Below are 22,968 nucleotides of genomic sequence, written 5' to 3'. Positions count from 1 at the left end.
ATAATGAGTTCAGAAGAACAGAGAATTCAAAGCGTTACGCACCCGTTAGAAATTTAGTTTCAAGATTCACTCGTCGACAAGAGATAGCGGTTGCTTTAATATTAATTATTCCTGAGAATATGGTTCTGCAAGTTAATGCGGGCGGTATCTTTTACAACCTTCGCGGCCTGTGGACATGGTAAATATCTCTCCTACCTCGCGAATTCACGGCCGTTTTCTAGGATAGCGAGGAGGAAGATAATTTACTTGCGAGATAGTCAATGTAAATTGAACATTAATATATATATATATATATACATACATATATATTTTTAGGGCTCTGGTTATTAATTGGTATAATCATCATTTCAAAAGTTAAATTTATTCTTTCCGTTGTATTTATATGCAATCATAAATTCTTGGCGCAACGTTATACTGACAAACAAATATAATTTATATATGTTCTGAAGATGACCTGCATTATTATTATTAATCTTTCCATCTCTAAAAATATATCCATCGTAATTCGTACTCATCTTTATATACATATATTATAACAAAGATCTGTCAAGAAGTCAAGATAATGTATACGGAATAGTACCATTCGCAAATAAACTCACGGACTTTCCCAGCCCATCCTCACGGAAGAGTCGTAAATGTCTCGTTATCCGATTTAAACACATCTCGACATTCAACGGGTTGGGCGAATTCCGCGGTCGAGACCACAGCTGTGCCCTTTTACGCATATTATTATCGCACGAGCACCGTAATTAGGAACCGATCCACGTGAAAAAGTTTACTTGATGAGTAAGATGGAATAAATAAAAAGATTGTCGAAAGCACAAATTAATTGATTATCATGAAAACCTTTAAAACGTACGATTTATATAATGCTAAAGAGATGGAAATGCGGTAACATTAATCCAGAAAGATTTCTCGCTAGAAATAATCATTTCTGAGATTTCGGGCTTTATTGCCCGATCGCGCGAGTCCTCCATAAAGACAGTCAAATTTACGACATTAATATTCATCCGCGCAGTTAATTAGAGAAATACCAAGTGTACTCTTACGTGGCGATGGTATATCAGCCCGGGGTCATAAAAAATTAATTAATTGTGCACGCTCGAAGGTTCAATTCACGAAGAGACACGGCTCGACGGACGTGTTATTAATGTTGCGAATCGGCGATTAGATGTTATAAAACGCACGATGACGAAGCGCGCGTCGATCGAAAAGCAAACATCAGCTGCGTTTAAAATGAGCGGATGAACGACGTGAAGAGAGAGAGAGACAGAGAGAAAAAATAACAGAGTCCCAACGGTGATGCGGTGCGCGCTTGGGTATGCGGAACGTATGCGTAAACGGGCGCGCAACAATTGCGTGCATTCCCGCAATGCGGCTGTAATCGATTACCGACCCGGCGGCCTCCGCGGTGCGGAATTCAAACGGTTTTGCCGATGCGGCCGTGGCGAATATCGATGAGATCGTTTAGCGCACGGCTCCTAGAGATAACGATAACTTATCATCGAGCGACCGAAATCGACGTTATACGTACGTTCAAAACATATCGTATGATGTATTTATGTATTATACATATACTATATACGCGACACTTAAATATAGGTATACCTATGCGCGTATGTCATCTGTGACAATCGTCTAGATTTATATTGAGGTAATTAAGCGCGTGAAAATAATAAAATAAACTTTTTTTGAGAAATGCCCAATGTAAAGACGTGCATATTAAATTGTTAACGTATTATGCGAGAACACTATTTTTTCTACTGTCGTAATAATGATGTATGTTTTCTTGTGAAAATCTTCTGCAATAGTTCGCATTCAAAAAATGTAGATATTTAATTAATATTAAATGTACTGTTTCTTTCAGATTGTTATTATTTCTTTTTTTTAGATTTGTGCTATTCGTTATTCTATTTCATATTCAATTTTTATGTTTTATTAGATAGGTCAGATACAACCTATTTTCATAATGTCATTATGTAAAATTGATTATACATCAACGTTTGTTGATATTAACCGCAGCTAATTAAATTTTCTTGTTCTATCTATGCTAAAAAGATAATTATAACTAACAATAAATTTATTAACGCAAGTGATTTTTAACTTCAATTTCCCGTTTGGGAGTAACAGTATAACGTCAAAATTCTATCTCTTTAAAATCTTGAAAAATTCACAAAAAATTTTCTTTAAACAATTAAACATAATTAGACATATTAACATAAAAATGCTACTGCTAAAACTATATCTATATTATTCCAATTCTTTTTAGAATGTATCGCAATCTATAATAATTAATAACATTCACGTTATTGTTACAAAGAGAAACAATATGCATATTACAGCTATACAGTCTATTTTACTAACATAGCTGTTATATCGCCAAATCGACTGTTCCAAAGGTTTGGTTTTCGACAATGTGCTAAATTTAACCATAATATGCCACGAACACGTGATCGCGTCATTAAATCAGACTAATTTTAACGGTAACATGTACATATCGAACATTACATATCGAAATCACATCTTCGTTATATTCTCACCGTCGAAGAGACAAGGCTTTTGCAACGAGCAATAAATGTCTCAACACAGCGGGGAGTCGATCATATATTATTGACAACTTACTAGAATTAATTAACTTTTCACCTGTACGCATGCGTCAACTTATATAAACAAGCAGAAACGCCCTATCGTCGCTCGTCCACATCGCGTTCCTATTTTACCGCTCTTCTCTCTATTTAATCGCTTCGAATATTCACTCGTTATACCCGTGGGCGAATCAGGGACTGTCGATATTTGCCCAGAATAAGTCGGAAACTACACTCGCCCGCAATAGTCGCGCTTGCAATCCCGTGGGACCATTGTCGTTACAATTGCAACTCACTTTGCTTACCGCATCTCACCTGCGTGAGAAAAAGTCTCGCGAAGCGCATTGCGGTTGTCTTTCCGATCGTGCACATAGCCGCACTGCGGATACTGGCACACTTGAGAACGAGAATGCTTTTTGTGTGATTTAAATACGAGGTAAAAGTTCTCCGCGTGAGATGACGAGGAAGAGAGAACGTACGCGTTTTAGCTTGTATAAACACCTCAATCCTTCCTTCCTTTCAAAAAGTTGATGCAACAATGGAAATATCTGTCTCTCATGCAATTATATTGATTCTTTTTTCTTTATACATAACTCTATTTTATTCAATACTATAAAACAATATAAATATATCTGGCAAATTTTGCAAGTTTAATTGATGGATAGTTTGTGCATAATCATCCGCAATGCATCGCGATGCAGCGACAGAGAAAAGAGAGAAAATGAGAAAAATCCTCTGCGAGAAGGAGGATAAAAACACAGAACAGTGAAGCAAGAAATGATGAGCCAGACGACGGGTAAAAGTTCGAGGTAAGGCGAGGTCGAGGTGATTCGAGACACGAAGTGAGTCCGGACCCACCTGCAATTATCCGGTCTAATGAGCAAACAGTTCGCTTCCTCTCCCTCTCTTTCGCGCTACACCCTATTTTCGTCTCTCTTAGCTTTCGCGATCTTCCCTCTCTTTCTTTTCCGCGTGTTCTCCAGCTGAACTGCCCATCACTCGGATACTTGACTCGGCCACAACTCGGCAACCTTCCACGGTCGTATTTCCCTCTCTTCCCCCTTGTGCCCCAACCTTCACCTTCGCCACCTCCACCTTCCTCTCTTCTTCTTCTTCTTCTTGCTACCCCGCCTGAACGCCGGTTAATGAAGATTATTAAATTAGTACCTCTCACGAGCAATTTTTCCAAACGTACCGAAAGGACCGGCGGAACCTTTAAAACCATGAACTTCACGGAGCAGCCGACTGGTTCGTTAACGTCCAGAACGGCACCACCTCTCGGACTCGTTTCACAGATCTTTATAAGGCGGCGAGGTCTGAAAAATGGAGTTCGATCGCGTACGTGGAAGGGATAAAAAGACAGGAACGCGGCCGGTTAAACGGTACGGAGCGTGCGAGCGCGAAAGGGATTTGCTTCGCGCTTTCGTAGCGAATTGTAGAATGCTTTCGAACCATTACTCTTCAGTGATTTCAAATTTATATTCAATATCCGCGCACAGAGGGAGGGAGCAAATAATAAATAGGATTCTTAATATCTTATTCAGAGAATAAGTTGCTGTGTTATTAACCGGTTAAAAAATATTTTTTATAATAAATAATCTGCAGTAATAAAAGGTACAAATTTTCAGGAACTTAATAATTTAATTACATTACATATGATAAATGTGGTTTAGTACTAATTGTCAAAATACGCTTTCTAATCATAATACGCTTTCCCACTATAGGAAAACGATAATTTCTCCATAACTTTCACAATTCGCAATTTATACTCCTCTCATTAATCATCAGAATTATTTTCAGAGAATAAGTTGCCGGGAAAGTTGAAATACCAGCACGAAGACAAACATGATTCGTACGAGTTATAACTTTTCGATTCGAGAGTTAATTGTTCGCGTTACAAACGCGTCGGAAAATTATAAAGCCTGGATGATATGCATATTCATCCGGTTACAGCTCGTTACCGAACGATAGAGGAAAAGATGATGGCTCATGGCGAGTCTCGGCTCGTTAGTCGTGTCAAAAGGGCGGGGCAGAAACGGCGACACGTGGAGAGCGCGTTTCGTCGCGCCGGTGCGTTGACCTTGATTTTTCGATTTTAGAAATAGAAATGATGCGGCATATAATCGGTCACACACATCGCGAGACGACGAGCCCGTGACTCAGCCAACGGTGCAGGTGGGAAAGGCCATGCATTTACGTACGTGAAAGCGACGCGGCGGGACTCGAACACGAAAAATAGACGTGGACAAATAATCGAGAGTGGAGGATGTTCGGACGCGGAGAGAAATCTCTCATTTACAAAAAGCAAAATTCAACGCACTAGTCGGAGAAAAAGATAGAGAGAGAGAAGAAACGAGTGTCATGTTGAACATGGACAAATGGCGGGATTAAGTCCAGACGCGTTCGATTCATATATGAGCGAAAAAAAAAACACGTGTCATATGCATATTGCAAGATTTACAATGTTGTATTTGTAAAAATATGTTTATTGCACAGTGACGATCTATCTTGGATCGATCAACTTATAGATCATCGATGCAATATTTCATTTTAAATTTAAATTTTATAAAGATTTATGCGAACTTGATCGCGTAATATTTCTGCATCATATACTCGAATTTGTAAAAGATTATCTCTTCTGTTATATATCAATTTAAATTTTAATTTACATTATAATAATGATACAAGTAATTGGCTGGACAATGAGATTGTACATTTCTGTGTGCAGAAATATTCAGCTGGGAACCTCAGATATCTCCAAGAAACGTCCTTCGAACTGGAATAGCTTGAAAGAAAGGAAGACGGCGATCAAGGCATCGTTGCAGCAGGATGCACTCACCCTACCTTGGCTGCCCGCCACGCCCGCCATTCACCTTCAACTTGGTCTATCTCTTTTTCTCGTTTTTTCTTTCTCTTTTCTTCTCTTTAAATCTTTCTTTTGGTGCAGAATAAACGCGCTTCGCTATAATTACATTTAGCAAACACGATTAATCTTCATGCAAAATTCTCAATTTAATTCCTAATTTGTCAATCATATTCATTATTCAAAAATATATGAGAAGAAACTGTAATAAAGATACTTTTGAAATTTTAATAAATTCTGAAGGAAAAAAATCTCTTTCCAAATCCTTTTCGTTAGATTTTTCTTTCACAAATTTTTATAATTTATAAATGAATTAAAACAAAATAATCTATCACAATCTATATATATTCTCTTTGAACTTCACTATAGCATGACAACAACATCGAATAATTTCAATACTGGTGAACGAAAACGCGGTCTGTCATCAAAGATACCGGATGGCACCCATGCCTACATACATACCCGAGAGCTCGCGACCTTGAATGACTCGATGTAATCGTTACCACGAGCTTGCCGAAGAACAAAGAGAGCTCTCGTCTACCTAACGCCGCACATACCGAGACGGCCACTACCGTCGTTCGTTACTACTACCGTGTCCGAACCGCCGTGCCGCGGGTCGCTTAATAGCGGCTTGTGTTTATTCCGACAGTCTGTGAGTCCGCGCGCGATCCGTAATTGCTGTAATTATGCGACCGCGCGCATAATCGTCGATTCGACGGTAATGGAGGGAAGGGGAAGAATGGCACGAGAGAAGGGAGAAATGGCACGTTTTCCGCGTGAGTCCCTTTGACGTCGTCGTTTCCTTCCTTCCTCGATCCTTTTACGATATGCCTCTTTTCGTGCTTGACTTTGCGGGATTCTACTCGTCCGTGAGAAAGAGCGCAAGTCGGCGATTATCGTAATTATTCCAACCGCCCCTGTAACCGCACCGCGATCGAGATTGAATCCAGACGATCGGCGATGCGCCTGTAGCGAACCGAGTTTTCGGATGTGACCCTGCGAAGGAAACGATATCGTGCGCCTTTGGCGTTTCGAAAGAGATATACGACAGGACTGCGGCTGTCTTGTTAGTTTCGTTTCCGCTATGAATTGTTATAATGCGAAATGTTCAGATACCGTGATTCCTGAGGATTGCTATATTTCTGTCATATACATATATATGCTTTTCACTTTTATCTCCTTCGAGACAGTTGAACATTTTAATTAAAACATATTTTTTCAAACTCCAAATATTTTATGAAAGTTGACGAAATTTTCAACATCTTCTTCAAATGAAAATGTTGTGTAATAATTTTTTATAATAATGAAGAACTTCCTTTTATTTGAATCTCGTTAAATTACGTTTTAATGAGATTTAAAAATTAAGCAAAAAAATACTTTTCATAAAATAATCATAATTATATATAATCAATGATTCAAAACGATATCCGATTGTTAAAAAATATCAAACATTTGCACCACGATGCAACAAACATGAACCGATAGGAAACCGCAATCGTACGTAACCGCAATCTATATTGTGATATTTCAGGCTCGATTATTCTCTGCGTGTTACATGTCTGCTCCAAAGTTTTGATTCCGTATTCGTAAACAACGCGAAATAATTTCATGGGAAATACAAAATTCACACAGAGTAACAAATATTATAAATATAAAAAAAGACTTGCACTTTTCAGAAATTATTCTGAATAATTATCATATAAAATATTCAATTTTATCTCAAAATTTTCATATATAAAAACTAGTTATTTATGACATAATCCATAGAAAAATTATATGTATTGTATCTTAGATTTTTGTTAAAGATTTTAAAATTATTTCTGTCTCAAAAAAAGAAAACTCAAAAATCTCACGATTATAATGGACTTTAATCAGTGTTTAAGCTCATCGAAACTGATAGTAGTTACTACTGCTGCGGAAACTGCCCGTTAAAACGAGGTGAAGGCTATCACACGCAGGCATACACGTGGCGCGTTTGCCAGTCGATGAAATCATATATGCATATAAGCGTGGAGACAGTCAGCGTTAAGCTTTCTTAAAGAAGCTATGTGCTCAAACAGTGCATAAATAAACAGCTAACGAACGAGTTATATAATCGCGCTGTCTTATATTCGTGTAAAACGATAAGGCTTGAAAATGATGAACTTGTTCCTCAAATGCCGCCAGTCGTGCCAGGGCAACCGGAAATAGTAGCACGCGCAAAAGTGATAACACGATAAAATTTGCAAGTCTGTAAATTTTGTTCCAGAATTAAAATTTAACAAATAATTATCTAGACAGCTAAATAATTTATTCATTTATCAATAATTTTATTATTTTTAATTTTAATTTTATTTTTACTATTTTGTTTATTCTTTATTTATTTTATACAATTTAATTTATAAAATTCTTACATATTATAATTTAATTCGTAAATTTATAAAAGAAAAATAATGTAATATAATAAATGCAATAGATACACATATGCATTATTTTTCTTTATAAATTTATATGAATTAAATTAAATAAGTATATAGCTTTTATAAATTAAATTGTAAAAAATAAATATATCAAGAATTAATGACATAAAGATAAAATTAAAAAAAAAAAATATATATATATACATATATAATATACACTCGTAAGTTTGTAGAACATTTCAAATTAAAACGCATCATCTTTAAGACCAGCTTTAAGGTTTCTCCGAGTGCAGTGACAATGCAGCGCAATTCGTCGTCAATTGCCTATCAACGATTACGTTGACCTCAAGGAGATATATATATTAATGCCATGTTAGATACGTCCTCTCTCTCTCATATGCACCGTGTTATCATGTAAGCGTGTCCACTTCGCTACTGTATGCATTACCAAAATCGATCATTGCGCTAGTGCAACACGATACTCTATCATCACAATATTTATTACCCATTGCAAAAAAAGATATCTTCAAGCTCGACATAATTTACGACCTTACAAGATTTATTTATCGAACAAATGCCGGTTTATCAAAAATCTCACCACTGTCATATATTTGCTGATTAAGTTCTCTGCGAGATAATTTATTTTTAGAAACAACGAAAAACACAGAGCGGTTATGTAATAATCCGCGAAATTTGCATAATAATTACGAAGATCTCTAAATCCTATATATATATATATATATATATATATATATATATATATAGGTATAAAAAAATATTTATGAATGATATATTCTGATAATCACATATGATATGGTTATGAATGGCTTTATAAGTTATTTTTGAAATTATGCAAATTGTCATATATGCAGAAATAAAAAATTCTTGCAATAAGATTATAAATAAAATTAAATTTTCCAAATTTAAAGATTGGCGTAATTTACGAACCACTGCGAAATAAAGGAACGTGTCATCTCTTATGAAATGAAAAAACGCGATAATAATGGCGCTAGAAATTTGATTATATCGCAGACTCCAAAAATTACTATATTCGCTCCGCGTATGACGCGCAAAGTTCTTTCTATCAAATTATCGTGCGGTGAATGACCTATTATCTGCATATACCGATATCACGCGGCCAAGGAATTGGCGACACCCGGTACGTAGGCGAACCACGCAACGTATCATGCATCCATCGGACGGGAGAAGGGCGTGCCTGCAGTCGTTGCACACTGCGCAGTTTATGCACGCGCTGCATGATCGTCGTGTACATGTATGTATATGTATTATATGTATATGTCGGCTTTCGAGCGTGCACAGGCCGCTTATGACACGCGCGTACAGCTTTAAACGCGACCAGAACGCAGACTACTCCGTCGACTCAATCAATTGACACAGCACATCTTTTAAGAAAATTCATTAAGAGTACAAGCACGTCTCTTGGGATTTCTTTGAAAAAGACAATAAAAAGATTTCAAATTTCGACCACACAAGGTGAAGAAAGGTGGCACGACGCGGGAACGAAAGCTCTAATAAATCTTCATCAGGAAGCGATCAAAAGTGGATGCTTCTGATTTAAGAGTGCATATATGATGTCGTTTAAGAAAGTCTCTTAATGCTGAAGCTTGAAAACATTAAGGAACGCGGCAACGAATAAATCATTTCGACTCGCAGGCGTTTCGGCTATAACCGGCCCCTTTCCTCTTGATCCAAATAAATGAATCTTAATCACTGGTTGTATGCAAAGAGACACGGCCTTGCCCACCGCGCTCGTAACTGGGTTATGTTTGACATGACTACGCTATATTATCTCATTTGTTACTGTCTCTATCTTTTTGTATAATTTTTCGAGAATTAAAAATACATCAAATACGAGAGAAATTTTAATAGATAGCTATATAAATGAACGCGTTTTTAGTATGGCGTTCTAACCGATTTAATTTATTTTTAAAGCGAGATGACACACAATGTAATTTTAAAACATTATAAAACTTTAATAATAGGTAGATAAATATCGCGCACTGATGAATTTTTTCTGTCTGCTAAGAAAATTCAACAATATTGATACTATCAAAAATAGCGTAAAAGAACATGAAATTATCAGAGATTAACTCTTGTGACAAGCAAAAGATGACACAATTAAGGTGACGGAAATTTTCCGGAGATGCTGAGCTTCGATACGACCGTGAAACAATTCGACGTAACTACGAATCATATCATGAATGACGTTCACGATGAAGTCGAGAAGCGTGGAGCGTGTCGGTGGCGAGGGTCCCCCTACTTCCGGCGAACCATATCCGGCAGAACGCCCACCTATATCTCGGTCCACCAGACCGTGCACACTCCCTGATGTGTCCGTAATCTATCGTTCTATTGCAATCGCTACTCCAAACGAAATTGTATGCAACTCTAACTTTTTGACACGCTATTCAATCTTCGTGTTGGTTAAAGTTACATCCAATGCGATATATTATTTTCGATGCTAATATTATTTCTGCGTCCAATGTTCGAAATTAATTAAAACAAAGAAATAATGAAATAAAAATAAAATATAAAGACAATTATTTTATTCTAACACAATGTTGGGATAAAATCGAAAAAATATCAATTGATCGAATATTCTATTAAAGTACAATATTGATATAATTTTATATAAAATTTATCAAATTCGATAAGTATCTGTTATTATAAAGACAAATCGCTTAATGCAAAAATATCAAAACCAATCGAGAAATGAATGAAATAAAGAATAAAAAATCTTTCATACTGCACTTTTGATTTCGCAATAAAAATATCATACGTAGCTGGAATGAATACCCAACACGCCAATGGCAACATTTTAAATCTGTTTCGTAATTAATCATCGCGACGATATAAATGATATCTCACGATTTTATCGCGCGACGCAAACAATATCTCACGCGAAGGTACATACGTAAAATGTCATCATCGGTGACAAAAAAATCTTGACGAACTTGCGATTAGATGATAAATAAAATAGATAATGATGTACTTCCTGTTCTGTGCGTAATTTAAATATCTATTAAAAGTATGCACCCAGAGAAGGAATAAAAAAAAAAATCTAATAAAAGAACGATGATTGAAATTCTGAATAAATCTTGGATTTAACAAATTTTATATATATATATATATATATATATATATATATTTTAATCATTTTATTTTATAAAAAAAAATATGAAATTATGTTATCGTGAAGCAAATGCAATTTATTGCAATATATCGCTAAAAGTTTGACATTAATATTTGGAAAACGTATTGATTACTCACTTCCGTTAACAATGAACAGTGTTAAAACAGAAGTCAGAACCTGGCAAACCAACTTCATGAATCGCGGCCCGACTCAAGCCAATAGAATCGTCGGCGTGAACTGATGCGCGCGCGTGTATATGTGAACACGCGTTATTAACTAATGAAAATTACACGCGGCCGCGCGCCATCGGCCTGACAATGGAGCGGCAGGCTAGACATTTCCAAGACGCATAAGTCAGCCGAGCGTTAGAGCAGAGCCTGCTCACAGGCCAATGTACACTAACCATTTGTCATGCTTGGTTACTGCACGCGCGCTCGGGCACCCGAAGTGACTTCATAAACCTAACCACGGATAGAACACCTGCGGCGCGTAAGGATGCTTGCGTAGCTTTTATCGAGGTGTCAACCCACGGCGCTTAATCGAAAAAATCTAACGGCGCGAGTGTCATCGTGTCAATCTTCAAACAAATAACCTCCGCCGGTTGTTTGAATGATTTCATGGAATGCTTTATAAATCTTCAGAATGTGTATATTAATGAATTTAAATAGCTGACTAAGCAATTTAAGTCGAATACAATTGTAGAATTTTGTAGTGTTACTAGAAAAAAAAAGAAAATTTAGCTTTCGATTAAGTTTAAATAAAGAGAGAATTTTTGTTAACTGTGTAGTATTATGCAAAATTATTATTTGATATTATATTATAATTTCGAGTAAATTAAATATGAAATGTAGAATTTTCATTCATATAGTAGCTAAATATATAACAATTTTATAAAGATTAATATGAGTTTTAAAATATAATTACACGAAACACCATATGTTAAAAGCATTTCGATTATAATTATTTAATCAAAAGATTAATAATCCTCAGATATTAATCTTTTACCATCTTTTCTCATATAAATTAAATTTTTCTTAATACCAAATATTTCTTTCATACACAGAGCCATTTTTAAATATAAATGCAAAAAAACGAACGAGAACTGTTGTGACAAGATTGTTGCCCTCAAGGAAGTACCTACTTGTCAGGACGTCATGCTAGGTTGAGCTACGTTCACAGTGTGGATCTTCTGGTCTACATGCAACGAAATTTGCAGTCAACAGAATCTCGTTCCAGGAGAAATTGGATTATGAATTATCCAGACTTTTTGGCGCAAGCATGGCAATCGCGAATTCATTATGATCTCGTGACTCCACACGATATATCTCGCACAGGCGAGAAGCCCGTTCGCAATCATATAAACATTTCGTTACTCTCAATGCAGCAAAAATGCATCAACTGGTAGATGCACATATGGTGACGAAAAAAAATTTTATAAATAATTACGGCGGAATGAGTAATAAAAACGATTTTAATTGTCGAAAGATTAATCTCATTAAATTATCTGTATATATGTAGAGATTTTTAAAAAAGTAAATTTATATGCATTTGTGAGATGCAAGATACATAAATAGCACACTCGACTTCGGATGATGTTATGTAAATTTGTAAAAGTGTAATGTTAGAAAATGTTAGACAAATAATATAAAAATGTAATAATTTCTCTTTTCTTCCCTCTCTGTTTCTTCGAATTTTTTAATAATTGCAGTATTATTTTAAAAAAATATTTGCCATTACGATATATTATTTTACCAAAATTTCACTAAAGAAATGTATTGCGAAATTAAAATTCAGTCAAAAGCTGCATAGGTGTCTCAATTATTAAACTTTGCTCATATTATGTAAATGTAAAACGTACATAAACATGTGTAAACGCATGAAAAATTATATAGGTAAGACAGTTAAGAGACAATAATTCATATAAAGACGTTCAATCGATTAATGTTCCGGGTAACAGTGACGTAACACAGTTACTTTCTGTCAAAAATGAATTCGCACGTGAACATGCGCATTAATTTTGAATCAATAAACCTTAATAACAGCTAATGCACACGAGAGATGCCACACTAATGATGGGAGTGATACAACTTCCTTATAATTATCGTTGATTCGGTAATCTCCCATCCCTCGACTTCTCTTCGCGTCAAATTAATTATTGCGAACGCGCGGATAATATATATTATAGAAAGTGCATTAATGAAAAATAAATGCATTGCAAGTAATTGGAAGTCAGTTAAATAATAATTAAATGTGGAGTAAAAAGTATTACACTCAGTTACAAAATTAAATCATTTACCTTATTGCTCCGGTATTTTAATTTTCTAGACGAAATATAATTTAAAGGTAAATATAATTTATTAAAGGTAAAATTATACACCATATTTTCAACTCTTCATTATAATAAAAAGTAATCTATTCAAGTAAAATGTAAAAATAAAAGCGATCGATAACACATTTAAGTTGGTCAATTTGGACGATGCAAAAATGAGCTTTCCCCGTGATAAATGACATGGGCAAAAAATCCTTCATCGGCACTGAATAATTATTCGGGCAATAACTTATCTCGTGCGTCCAGACGATCAATAACTTATCCACCGTCATGTAAATTGTAAATTATGTTATTAACGACTTAATTGCGTTGGATTATCGATGCACATTCGATGGTGCGACACTGTTTAAAAGTTACATACAAGATCACAATCTTTTTCACACAAATATAATGCAATATATTTAATATGATTATTTTTCAATTGCAAAGATATTTCTCAAAGATACGACAAAAATTGCTTTTTATCATATTATTTAATTATTAATAAATATCATTCGCGCTCGTTTGAATATGAAATAATGACCTATATTCTTAATCTTTTCTCAAACTTTCTTTTAATTTATTTTTATAAATAATATTCTCCATTTTTTATCGGAAATTTTGAATGCAACCAATATTAATCTTTATTCTATTTTTTTAATGCTATTTACATCTTTGCGAAAATCCGAAAGAATCTGTGATGTTGCTTCTATAGATATATACCGTGATTTTTGTGAGTTTTTTATTTTTATACCAGTGGCCGAACTACCTCGTCCTATTTGTCCGTTTTGGGCGACAGTGTACGGAAGAAATCTTTCCGGTTTTGGCGGTATAACCGGTTTTGACTTCTTTTTTCATTTCTTACTGAGAATACGCGGGGGGCCTTCTGTGAGATTTTTTATTTTTCCAGTGCGCCTTTATATGCGGGTGTACAATTCACATATTTAATTTATTCAGTATCGAATTAACAAGAAAAATTTAACTGTTTACTATCGATACTCAAATTGCATTTACATTATAATTAGAAACGTGTGCAGTGTTTAAAAAAATAGTTTTCTATAAATGAGTATAGCACATGCATTGACGCATTTATAATATATATTCGAAGCAAGGAATATTTTTGTAAAGACACTTATTTTATGACAACGATTCTCGATTGTTTATCATATTTTAAAATAAATTATATGTTAAACATAATGAATGTGAAATAGATAATTTTTCACGATTAAACTGTATTAACAGCTGTATTACAGCAATTAATTGTATATAAGTGTTGTACTTTACAGTTCCAAGTGTCAATTAAGTGGTATGTGTGTCTCCCATATAGGTAACTATTTTATAAATAATTGATTATTCTCCATAAAATGTTGATAATATTAAACGTGAAAAAATAAGAAAAGCCAACGCATGTAATTCACAGAATTACTGGTTGCACTGATCTCACTCATGTCTAGAAATTTTTTGAATTATGATATCAGCGATGCTAATTATACAGATCGGCAGGTACTTGCCGAGAGCACAACGTGTCACGCATGAAGAGCGCAGTAATTCTCGCAACTAACACGAACACCGACGTTTTTCATTAGCACTCTCGAGAGTTCAGCCGAGTTAATTTCCCCTTTAAATAGATCGGCGTTTACGTTCAGAACCCGTCATTAGCGTACATCGAACAAAGAGAGAAGCGCGAATTAAGAAATACAGAAGGCGGCGAGACGTTATGCAGGCCAAAGAGAGAGAGAAAGAGAGAAATATATAAAGAGAACATTAGTTATCGTTGTTTCGTGCAGAATATTTTAATTTCTCACTATGATAAGTATTGATGGATTATCACTTTCCCATTCAATATATGTTTCAATGCAACAATTCAAATCGAAAAAGTGCAAGAAACCTAATAATAAATCTGACAGTGAAAATTAACGTAATTCAGTTCTACCAAGTCATAATTGTGTAATATTTTGAAATCATATTAGAATGTAAGTGGTCAAATTATGTTAAATCCAGTACAAACAGCACGAACTATTTGAGTTTTTAAGTATACCCGTTTTACTACGATTAGCATTCGCTAATAACATAAGCCTAGAAACGATCCAGTCGGAAGATGAGTAGCATTATTAACAGCGCGCAAGAATTAATTTAACTCTAATTTCAACTATTTTCAATAAAAGAATACAAATAAATGACATTAGAAAAACGTACATTATATAAAAATTATTTCGAAAAGTTATTTTTAATACTTTTTTTTTTTTAATTGAATAAATGCCATCTGGAAATTCATTTCATTAATACAAATTTTATTTATTATAACTTCTACGTATCTCTGCTAATAGTAATAGTAATAATAGTTTATAGTAATAAAGTTACAAAGTGCGAGTTGAAAACGCAGAGACAACGTAATAAAAGCCAGACTATTAAACATGTGTATAATAAATGCGGGTGCAAACATTGGGAAAGCCATCGTATTTGCTATCTCGACTCGTTTTAAACACCGCGAATATCGCGCGAACAAGAGAGTACATATATGCTAGGGATGAGTGAACTAATAAAACGTTGAACCAATAGTTTCAACGTTTTATTAGTTCGCGTAATCTGAAATGTTCGATCGTACGAGTAGCACAAAACGACAGAAAGTAAACTTTGCGAGCAATAAGCGAGCATCGTATGCCACCGGCATTAAAACATTTCAAATTGACGGGCCATTTCGGCGACTATTAACATTGAAACAGCTCGAGATTAAATTTTTCTACAAAGAGAAAGAGAAAAGAGAGATTGTTACAGAAAAATAAAAACTCACGTGAAAAAGAGCCACTATAATTATAACGAAAATAGAAAGCACGAGAGATGCCTTTCCAACAATAATAAATATAGTTTTTGTATCAAAACTAATGTTTTTATTTTATGGAAGCGTTGCATAATTTTGTTTTTCATATGTATATTGTATATTTATTTCCCTTATTTATATACTTATTCTTAATAATATATTTTTTTATTTAAAAATAAAATACTATTAAATAAGCAAAAATATTTTAAATATCGGAACAGTGAATATATGGTGCGTTTTCTGTGATTTCTTCTTTCCGAATCATTATTAAAACCAACGTTGTCACAAGACATGTTATCGATAAGCTAGCAGAATCGAATATACCGAATGGTGCGTGAAATAAAATCGCGATGTCGAACAGGTTTTATCCGATGGATGCGGCAACACGTCGGAACCAGAAAATAGATATAGACCCGAGAGTTCGATTTTACGAGGAAGTGATTCGTGAAACGCATCTTTTATCGCCGATATTTGTCGGCAATATGACCACTTACTGATTCGCCAGTGCGAAAAGTGATTCTATTAACTCGATAATGTGAGTTACAGTATATAGAAATGACACGATTTAAACGATTATTATGTACATACATTATATATGTTATATGCATTATATAGTGTTATATATTATACGGTCGTACCTCGATTTTATGAGGTTTCAAATGGATGTTGCTGCTTAGGTGTGGTCGCTCATTATTATTCACAATCGATTGCTACATCAATACTTTGAAACGAGAAATTATAACATATATGCCGTCAGGATATAAAGACAAGAATACGGACAAGTGCACTTAAATGTACTTTCAATATGACGATAATGGAATCAATGAGATAATGATTTGAGAATGTAAACATTCTGAGAGAATATTAATATTCTCTGACAGTGATTTCTTTGACATTAAGATACTGTTGCAAGATAATATTAAGTTTTAACTCGATTAAAAATGTTTTAACACTCTACATCAATTAATATTAAAAACTCTAATATAATATAAGATTGCAGGTTTATGGTTTTGTGCTATCATTAATAAATCGAGAAGAATGTTACTGTATTGACATGCACTTTGTTAAAATATCGGCACATTTAGTTGCAGCTATATGTAAAAAATGTGCATTTATTGACTCGAATATATCGTCGTACGTTGTGAATATATTTTTCACATAAAACGCATTAAAGGCAAGCATACTGGGTGTAAGACTTCTTTCGAGGGAAGTGAAAAATGAAACGACTTCGCGGTACGATTCATCACTCGCGCTGGTTGCAGTCTTCGAGAAAGTGATGCATGTCTGTTGTCGGGGATGCTATGCCGAATATCATTTATCCTATAACATGAATGCGCTCGCGAGATATATTCAAAGATCATTCACGCTTAGCACGAAAGGATCATGTCAATATAACTCGTATACCTCGCAAAGATATATATAAAGATTGAAAAATCATAAAATTTATATTGATACGATTTTAAATAATAAGAGAGTTTTCGCACTGTGAAATCTAATCTATTTCGTTTTTATTATTCGTGAAAAGTTCCAATATCGTTAGAAAGTTGTAATTTAGTGAACAAGAATTGAAATATTTGAGACAACCATTCTGTTGGATAATTTTTTTAAACAAGCCTAATTAAAGATTAAACGATATTATAATTAATGATGAGGTAATTAATCGCGATAAAACGAACGCAATTGCTAGAATAAAGAAGTCTGCGGTAAAAATCCCACGCAAAAGAGAACATATTGAATTACTAACTAGAATGGAATAATTTCGACATAAATAATTAATAGATGTATTATTAATGTAAAAATAAAACAACCACAATTGAGGCAATAAATCATTCTTGAAACACGCGAGATATACGAACAATTATTACGAACAATTAAAGTGTCGAATTAATGAACTAACGTCAAGATGGATCGCGATATAATGTTACGAGAACACTCGAGCATTGCTAAGACGAAATCGCCCTCGTAGCATGCGAGAGCTCGTATCCTGAGGAAGGGAAACGCTATTTCCTGCAAAATGCCCGGCCGTCATATGTGCACTTAAGAAATACAAACTAATTTTTCACGATACATTATAAGTGTACATTTTCTTCACGCGTCGTCCGTAAACAATCACTAAAATTTGGGAATCTTGCTCGTTAAAAATTAACGTTGTTTCGGGGTCCGGTTAATGTTTTAACGCGGGATTACAAGATTCTTGGTGCAGGTGCTATTCCAATTTCGAACCCGGCATTCACTATAAAACTTCTTAATTATTAATTTTATTAGCCACGTAATTCAGTAATATATAAATGTTAAGCGACCGCGAGCGAATCAACGGATCCTGTATATCCGATATATTATTCTCGTTTCGCTAGGAAAACCACAGGAAGTGAACGCCTGGCGGAAGAGTGGAAAATTTATGGCGGTATAAAATATTAACATTATCGCGTTTTCTCAATTACGCAGCTTGGCTTTAGCACATACAAGAACAAGAGTAAGCTGTTGAAAGGAAGCACGGCGTCAACCGTGGATATGCACACTTTTTTATACTCTGTGAGACAATATATAAAAAATATTTAATGTAAAATGTTTCCAAGAGAGTATTTTTATTATAATTAATAAGCGAAACGGATGTGAATTGTTTGGCGTATATATTTATATCCTTGCTTTTTTTAATTTTTTATGTTTTGTAAGAAAATAGAATTTTATACCTTATACTTTGAAATAATTAAGTGTTATAATACACTGTGATTTATTTTACTACTAGCTTTTACCGCTATTTCATTCAACGCGATGCAAATAACGATCGTGCGATAAACGTTATTTAATTCGCATTCACCTCGAATTGCATTCGCCTCGGAAAGTTAACTTACGTATCTTGGTCGCATCTCGAAGAAAGGGAAGGGGAAAGGCGTGTGGCGCGTTAAAATTTCTCCGGTTGATTACATTGTATAAGAGTGCAACATCCGAAATGCAACGCCCACGCAATGAGAAAATGCCGTTCGTTAATTATTCAAACAGATGATTTAAAGACGATGACCGAAATAAATAAACGACGCGAAAGTGCAATGTATCTAATTACACATAAGTTTTAATTGCGCGAATTTTAATTTTACATGCCAAATTTTTAACTTTTACAGATAAATAAAATGATCTATATACAAAAAAAAAATTAAAATAATACAATAAAGTTTATTAATCTGTATAAATCATCACTTTTAGAAAAATCCGGGATATGATAATCTTTGATTTGCCTCATCCATGCGTGTGTGCTTATTGACGTTTCTTAAATTATGAAAACAAAATACTAAAGATTAGTCTGTAATCTCGGCGAATGAAGTCACTGTCTCGTTAAACGTCGCGACGAAAAAATCACAAAAACGTGTCGATAATCACTCGTTTGTAGTGACGTAATGAGATTTTATCACCGGATAATATATGACCGGAGGCTGTTCTGCGCACTTGACGCCGATGCATGTCCACGCCAACGAGATATTAAAATGAGCTCAATTATGCAGGTAGAAGTGTAACGTTCTCTTTCTTATCGATGGCTAATGATTGCGGAGCGCGGTCATTAAACTAATGTTCTGTTCAAGATATAAACGTGTCAGTTTGCCAAGCAAAATATCTATTTTCTATTTTTCTAACACGATACGCAAAATCTGCTTTAAAAATTGGAGAGAATATAATTAAATATCCATAAATATATCTAAAAATGAAAAAGAATGCATACAAAATATGTAGGTTTTATTTTTATTAATATCAATTTGTATAATTATAGCTATTTGTAGCAATTATTTTTATGAATAAATAAATTTAAATTTATATACATATCTCAGAAAGTACTATTTTAATAATATTTAAAGTTAATTGCACAGTCTTTTTTAAAATCATTTATAGTTGTTTGTAGTGATTTTCGTTTCGTTTGTAGTTACGTGGTTTAAAAATTACAATTGTTTAAAAAAATTGTCAAAAGTAATTTTTATCAATTTTAAAGATTTTTCAAATCTGCTTTTTCCATTAATGTAGATTTCGATTGCAATTGCTACAAACTACATACGAGTCTAAATCGCCTGGAAAAAGCAGATTTGAAAAATCTTTAAGATTCACAAATTTCACAATTCAACATTTTTTTAAACAATTGCAATTTCTATAAACCGTACAACCGCAAACAAACCAGAAATCATTACAAACAACTAGAAACGATTCCAAGACTGTGCAAACGGATTTGAAATATATTAAAGTGAGGTGCTGGTCAGTTTTTAACATTTCGCTTTAAGATCGATATGGATCTATCTTCGCTTAAAGACTTATCATAACTCGAACTAAGAAACGTCACGTATTCAGCTATGTGAATCTGCTACCGGTCTTTCAAAAAATAAATATTTATTTGTTTTGAAAAGGATTTTCTTATATCAAATAAATATTTTTCATATTAAATAAATGTTATTAGTTTCAAATAAATGATTCATTTGGCAGTATTGAAATAAATACTTCAAATTAAATAAATTGTTTTCAGTGTGTAATTAATGTTTGTAATTTTTTCCGATAGTTCCAATTTAGAAAATTTGTTGCAACACTTGTGATTTATATGTGAATTTACACCGTGTAACACATGATCGGTTGTTCGCTGGACGCATCTCATCGTCAGTACATCGCTTCGATGGCGATCCCGTACGCGGCTCAACTCTCACGCTACATATGGAAGAGAGTCGATTATCGGTATCACGTAAGCGCGATCGATTTTTCGATGGTCCATTTAACGGGCGTGAACACGCGCGCTTTCTGATTTACGACACTCTCAGATAATAAGCAACCGTACTCAGCGGTACCGTTACTTACTTCCCACACACGGTGAAATTGCGCAAAAATCGCTAATTATGAAATTATTTAATTGGGAATTTCTCCCTTTAAGGATGATCGGTGGAAATTACTACGGTGTAAAAGCATAATTAGACGACGATATTTCACGTATCCAAGAATCTTAGTTATGAATATTAAAATAAAAATATAAAGGCAATACTCTTATAACTCTTATAAGAACTCTTATAATCATAAATTAATGAATTACACAATTAATGAATCTTTCCAATTGATAATAAACAGATGAAATAAATCACTGTGCGCTAAGATTGTTAGGAAAGAAACTCGCGATTAATTCAACACTATAACGTTCCTTGCATAAAACGCGTCGCATTCGTTAACGGAATACATACTGGAGGGTCGAAACGACAAAGAATTCGTCCGAATTTTATGGCGCGGACCAACCGCGCGAACAACTTCTTCTCTCCCTCTGCCGGAACAAAATGGCGTTTCTTTTAATTTACGAATCGTTAATGTCGTCTGGGTGAGCACTAAAGTCGATGAGAGTGCCGCGGCTGCGGACGAGACCGGAGGTTTAAGGTCGGTGTAAATTTCGTTGGTGTTAAAGAGGTGCAAAATTTTTTAAATCATCTGGTCGAGCGTTCCGCTTTCACGATAATGCAAGAGCTCGCGGTGTATAGGACGACGCCTTTCGGCAACTTTGTTTCGGCATCAATATGCATCGTCGTGCAGAATCAGCAATATACGCTCGAATAATACAATTATTGCAGAGAGTTATTACAGAGAAAACGGAACCACTTTTTTTGAAATTATTATGCGGATGAAAAAATAAGCCGTGCCTCAAGAAACAAGTAATTTTATTATGTAAAATATGAACCAGATACCATGAATTTTTTTTTCTTTTATACAGGATTTATTATACTTACATTAATTTCAGATAAATTTTTTCTTACCGCAAGTCTCGTCATAAATTCAATTATAACAGAATATGTTACATATATAAAAAGAAATTTTTTTTTGAGGAATTTCAACACTCTCAGCGTCTAATTTCTACGCGACAATGTAGAGAAGCTACAATTTATATTTATCAAATATCTGCGCGTTTATTGTGGGAAGAGAGTAACGAGTAATAACGGCATGCAATTGTTAGCACACACATTTATTTCACTTTCGGTAAGCTCGAGAGGCGAGAGAATAGCGACGCGGCCGATATGGTTACTTTGTGCGCTTGGATTTTGAGTGAGAAGATTCACGAGCTTTTTACGACCCACCCGCTGCGCAGGCTGAGTCACTTCGCGACGTATGTGCTGGTGGTCGTTTCAGGGACCGTAAGTACCCACATTACCAACGAATATTGCCGATAAATAACGCGTCCCACTTCCTCGTAAAATCAGATGTACACTCTACGCGAGCTTCCCCCTTCGTCGAGAGCTCGGACCCGTCTATTTCTATACATTGTAACCCGTTCCGGTGATAAAATTATCTGTCGCTATTTCTGAACTGCCCTGATCCGTTTATTGCACTCAGTATAATTGTTCATAGATTTCACACTGTCATAAAGTACTCGCAATAATTTTATCCATTTGTCACAGATGTCATCTATACTTGTTATACACAGCTGCTGTGAATAAACTGCATTGATCGGATTTATAGCGCATTATTTGTTCTATTAGTAATACCGTAACATAATTATTCTGACATTACCTCGACGTCTCGATTATTGACGCTAATATGTAAATAGCGTGTGTCTCGAATTTCGATACAGCAACGTTTCGAGACACCATCGTGCAATGTCGTGCATATGCATTATGCACCGCAGTGTTATTAATGCGTCTCGTAAACGCGAGCGCGCGATGGACGACGTCTATTAAATTCGACCGGATGCTAAATATACTGATTCGCCGCTGCAGGTGGCAATGGTACATTATTTAAAGGAATAGACGACCGATTTTAAAACGTTAAATTTTCTCGTCGTTCTCGCAAAAAGAAGAGTATTTTCAGAGAGAGAAAAAGGCTCTACATGAAAATCAAAATGTGC

At 34.6% G+C, this 22,968-nt stretch overlaps 1 protein-coding gene and 1 long non-coding RNA gene across 2 annotated transcripts in view; one reads left to right on the top strand and one right to left on the bottom strand.

Annotated features, from left to right (window-relative positions):
- LOC114931040 (uncharacterized) overlaps positions 1-5,606 on the top strand; it is a 266,820-nt gene extending 261,214 nt beyond the window's left edge. Inside the window, exon 7 of the long non-coding RNA XR_003819590.2 lies at positions 5,314-5,606. This is a non-coding gene — a long non-coding RNA (uncharacterized LOC114931040). The remainder of the gene's footprint in view (positions 1-5,313) is intronic.
- Positions 1-22,968, bottom strand: part of LOC114931039 (uncharacterized) — a 289,103-nt gene that overhangs the window by 249,193 nt on the left and 16,942 nt on the right. The window lies entirely within an intron of this gene.

This window comes from Nylanderia fulva, unplaced genomic scaffold (assembly GCF_048542155.1).
Source record: "Nylanderia fulva isolate GAGA-0341 unplaced genomic scaffold, ASM4854215v1 Scaffold1, whole genome shotgun sequence".
NCBI classification, from domain to species: Eukaryota; Metazoa; Arthropoda; class Insecta; order Hymenoptera; family Formicidae; genus Nylanderia; species Nylanderia fulva.
This window is presented reverse-complemented; position numbering and strand designations above follow the sequence as displayed.